We start from the raw sequence: 4,574 nt of genomic DNA, 5'->3' as shown, positions 1-4,574 counted from the left end.
TCTACCAGCATTCTGACGGGAGCCCTCACTCTGACATTATTCAGAAATGGAATCAGTTAATCTCCATTATGTTCAAATTGTTTTTTAGTGGTCTTTTATTATAATTCTGGCTAATAAATCAATGTACGATGTAGGACGAATAAATCCCCTTAAATAAAAATGTCCATTGTTGCCACTGTTACACAAGTGAGTAATTGTAGGAATAAAAATATCGGTATGTTTTATGTCTGTCTTATTCAGTAACAAAATGAAATAACATGTATAAAATAAAACAGAGAATGTTGAACAATTAGCTATTATGGGTGTCTTTAGAATCTTTTGTGTATGTTTGTGGCATATGGACATATTCATGTGTGCTCAAATGTGTCTGTGAGTGAATATGCAAAGGCAGGACACAGACAACAGGCATTTCCTTAACAATTCTCCACCTTTTGTTTGTTTTTTTTTTTTAACAGGATTTCTCTCCCACTGAACTTATTCATTAGACTGGCTGACCTACTTTATCTGCCTTCCAAACACTGGGCTTCCAAGTCTGTGCCACCAAACCGAGTTTTTCATACATGGGTACTGAGTATCTGAATTCAGGGCCTCATACTAGCCAAGCAGGCACTTTACCAATGAGCCATCTCCCAAGCCCCTCCAACAGTGTCAATTCCATTGAAACTATGCTTCTGCAAGATACTGAATACACTGAAGATGGCAGCAATAGAAACTACATCTAACCACAATATTTACTTATGTTTCAAAGGAGCTTACTTAATTATCTGTCCTGAGCAAATCACTCCACAAGATTCACAATCATCAAATTACAGTCTCTTTGTAAACAAATAGCTAAGAAATCATTAGAGAAAAACTCCAAGTAAATATATAAAAGCGCTGGAGTTCAGTCAAAGTTGTTGTTTTGTTGACAAAGTAGTTGTCAAAGACTTCAGTGAGCTAGAATTTTGACAAAGATTAATTTCCTTGAAAAAGAAACATAAAGCTGTGAAACGTTGCATCGTTTTAAAATTTAGAATATTGTAGGCTAAACTGACAATGATTGGCTCTTCTAACATGGAAGAAGTCGTGTAGATGGGTTTTTATTTTAAAATGTTCATTATTCATTAGTGTCGCGTGAGAGTGCATGATTTGGGTGGGCAAATGGGCCACAGTGCAGGTGCACAAGGAGGAGGTTTCGGGGGGAGGGGGAGGAGCGGTCAGGGCACAAAGTCAGGCAGTCACTTTTCTTTTTCTACTTTCCAGAGGGTTCTGGAGATGGAGCTGAGGCTGCCAGGTTTTGTGGCAAGAGCCTTTACGCACTGAGCCATCTCACTGACTCAGTTACATATCTTATTTTTTTTACTCGTTTTACCCTTCTCTTTGAGTTGTACATTGAAAGCAAAACTGAACAGAGGAAAAAAAAATCAGAAAGGAGACAAGTCTTTTTCTCTCCAAGCTAACCCTGTTATAGATGAAAGAGGAGGAAACTGAGTTCCCAGTCACAGACTGCAGCATGGGTAAGGACCTGAGGGGTGCACTTCAGGAGTCTCGTGGTGTTAGTGTTTAATTAAAAATGATGCCATACACACAACGGATCTTTTATGAAAGAGTTCATTCCGGAGGAAAGCAGAAGAGAGTTAGGGCCTGAGTGAGCCATGAGGGCAAATTGGGGAGGAGCATTGGCGGAGGGAGGACACCCGGACAAAGAAAGCGGAGAGGGACCAAAACAGCAAGGGCAAGAGAGAGAGGACGGGAGGGAGGGGCAGACCAGTGATATCTGAAGCACCTGGCCCAGGTGATGTCGCAGGACGCAGGCACTGACATTGGGTGTTGTCGTGTTGTCGGGACCCTAACAGCCCCTAAGGGTGGACACAACATAACACGTGGTCGGTCCTGCCAGCTCCTGCATAGCCAGGCAAGTCGGAACTGAAGCATCTGAAAGAAATGGTTCCTTGGAAGCTGGAAAGAAATGTGGTAAACAATGAGAAACACGAAAGCTAAGTGGGGACACCCTTCTTGTTGGCTTTTATTTTTAAGGGCTTGTTTTGTTTTTAGTTATGTACCTAAGTGTGATTGCACAGTGCCCTCAGGGGACAGGGTGGGAATTTTATCTCTTGGTGTTGGAGTTCACGTTAGTCACGTCATCTGGTAAGGGTGCTGGAAGCCAGCTTGGGTCCCCTGAAGGAGCTGCATTTGTTCGTAACTGCAGAACCATCTCTCTAGACAATGAAGGTGGCTTTTGAGGTTTCTTTGTCTGCTTTCCCTGGAAGGAGGCTGCTGCGTGTTTAAACAGGCGAGGTTCAATGAACGGCTTTTGGTTGTTGGTTTTGTTTTTCTTGACTGAAAACTTAATTGAGAATAGTGACATGATGAAAAGGGTGAAGAAAAAATCTCCAGCTGCAGCAGCAGCCCGCTGCAGCCTCGAACACTTGCAGAAACGCCAGACTCTCAAGTCTTCGAGTGGTCTGTGAAGGCACTGGGATCTGGATTAGAAGTCATGAGGCGCCTCACCCTCACCCTCACCCTCTCCTCATTTGGCACAACCTCAGATAAGGAGGATTTCTATGGACCTGCAGTTTTAATGTGTATGTGTGTTAATGATAAAATGGAAAAATAAGAAAAAATGAAAAGAGACACACAACTGAAATTATAGCGGGTTTCCCATCTCCCTCCCTCTACCTCTGTCTCTGGTTTTGTGAAGCAGGATTTTGTCATCTGGTCCAGGCTACCCTGGAATTATGCAGCTCAGGCTAACCTCAAACTTGGAAATCTCTCTCTTCAGCCTCTTGAGTGCTAGGTTAAAGGTATAAACCCCTATGCTCAGCTAACAAAAGCAATGCAAAGAGGAACAGGTGTATCAAAAAGAGAATGGATTACAGCTAACATTTTAACAGTACATATTAATGACTAAAAATAAAAAGAAGAAACTCAGTCTGAAGTTAGCAGGACAGGAATATTAGTGATTAGACATTAAGTATACACTGAAAAGGTATGGGAGAAGATCAACTTAATGAAAAAAAATTTTGAGGGAAAAAATAGCAAACTTTTAATTAAAAAACAGAACAAAACTGGGGACTAATGACTTATGCCAAGGAAATAAAGACTGTAATACAGTCTGAACAATTACACACCAATAAATTGGACAGACACTTTGGAAAAAATAGGCTGATTCTTGGACACATATGAAGGAATAGAAAATCTAAACAGAAGGATGAGCCAGGAGTTTGAGCCCGAGATTAAGGCTGTTTGTGGTACCACATCACTACAGTCCCAGCAGTAAAGATCAGGGTTTGACGTCAGCGAGACTTACTGAGTCTGAGTTCAGTCTGGCTCCTTTGTCTCCAATTAAAAGAAAAAATTTAAACAAAGTAGTGTTTAAAGGAAAGCCTGGAAACTGCTTGGCTTTACCACTGAATTCTATGAAACATTTAAGAAAGAATAGCAATCATTTTTAGAATTTCAAAAATTAAAGAGGCAGAAATATCTGTACTCTTGTCCAAGGCCAGTATGAATCTGATATCAAAGGCAAATAAGAATATTTCGAGAAAAGAGAATTACAGGCCAGTGTTCTTGATGAATACAGATGCAAAACATCCCAACAAAAAACACTAAAATGATTGAATTCAGTGATGTGTTTATTCAACTCTGAGATACAAAGATGGTTCAATGTATGCAAATCAATAAACATGATTTAACCTTTTAACACAACAAAAGACAAGAAACCCACAGGGTCATTTCATTGTATAATAAAAACCAAAAGTCCTTTGGCAAAATTCAGCATCCTTTCACAGTGGAAATGTTCACAAAATTATGTGTAGAAAGAATGTATCTCTCAACAAAAGAGAGGCCAAATATGAGACTTTGAGTGTTAACATTATACTCAATGCTGAAAAACTGAAGGTCCCTTAAGATTTGTAGCAAGGCAAGGATGCCCATTTTTGCCATTTCTATTCAAGAAAGTACACATATATGAAGGCAAGGGAACAAATAAAGTATATTCCCATAGAAAGTTAAAAAACGAAGTTGATCCTGTTGGCGGATAACATAATTTTATGTTCAGAAAGTCCTAGGTGTATCACTGTAAATTTGATAGAAATAATAAACAAATGAAACAAAGTTTCAGGACACAAAATAAGCACACAATAGTTGATAGGACTGATAAACAACAAAAATGAACTTTCTAAAAAAGAAATTACATTTACAATAACTACAGAATTAAATAAACTGGTAATTAAGTTAACCTGTGATATAAAAGCTTGCTTCTTGAAGAATATAAAACATTTTTGGAAGAAACTGAAGTGAAATAAATGGAAAAATAGCCTTGTTAATTGACAGATGAATATTAAAACACTATCTGAAGTGAGCTACAGATTTGCTGTCACATCAATTAAAACTGCAATAAATTTTTTTCATAGAAATGAGAGAAACCCTAAAATTCATAAGAAGTCACACGTAAAAATAATTTCTAAATTTCCAAGGCAGTCATGAACACAGACAAGGAAAACACTGTTGTGTTTCAAAGCTATACTGACTGATCTTAAAATATACCAAAACATGATTAAATAATAATTATAGGAATTAGACATCTGAATGCT

The sequence above is a fragment of the Psammomys obesus genome, unplaced genomic scaffold (genome assembly GCF_907164565.1).
Source record: "Psammomys obesus unplaced genomic scaffold, mPsaObe1.curated_primary_1811, whole genome shotgun sequence".
Lineage (NCBI taxonomy): Eukaryota > Metazoa > Chordata > Mammalia > Rodentia > Muridae > Psammomys > Psammomys obesus.
The sequence above is the reverse complement of the archived record's forward strand: the minus strand, read 5'-3'. Positions refer to the sequence as shown.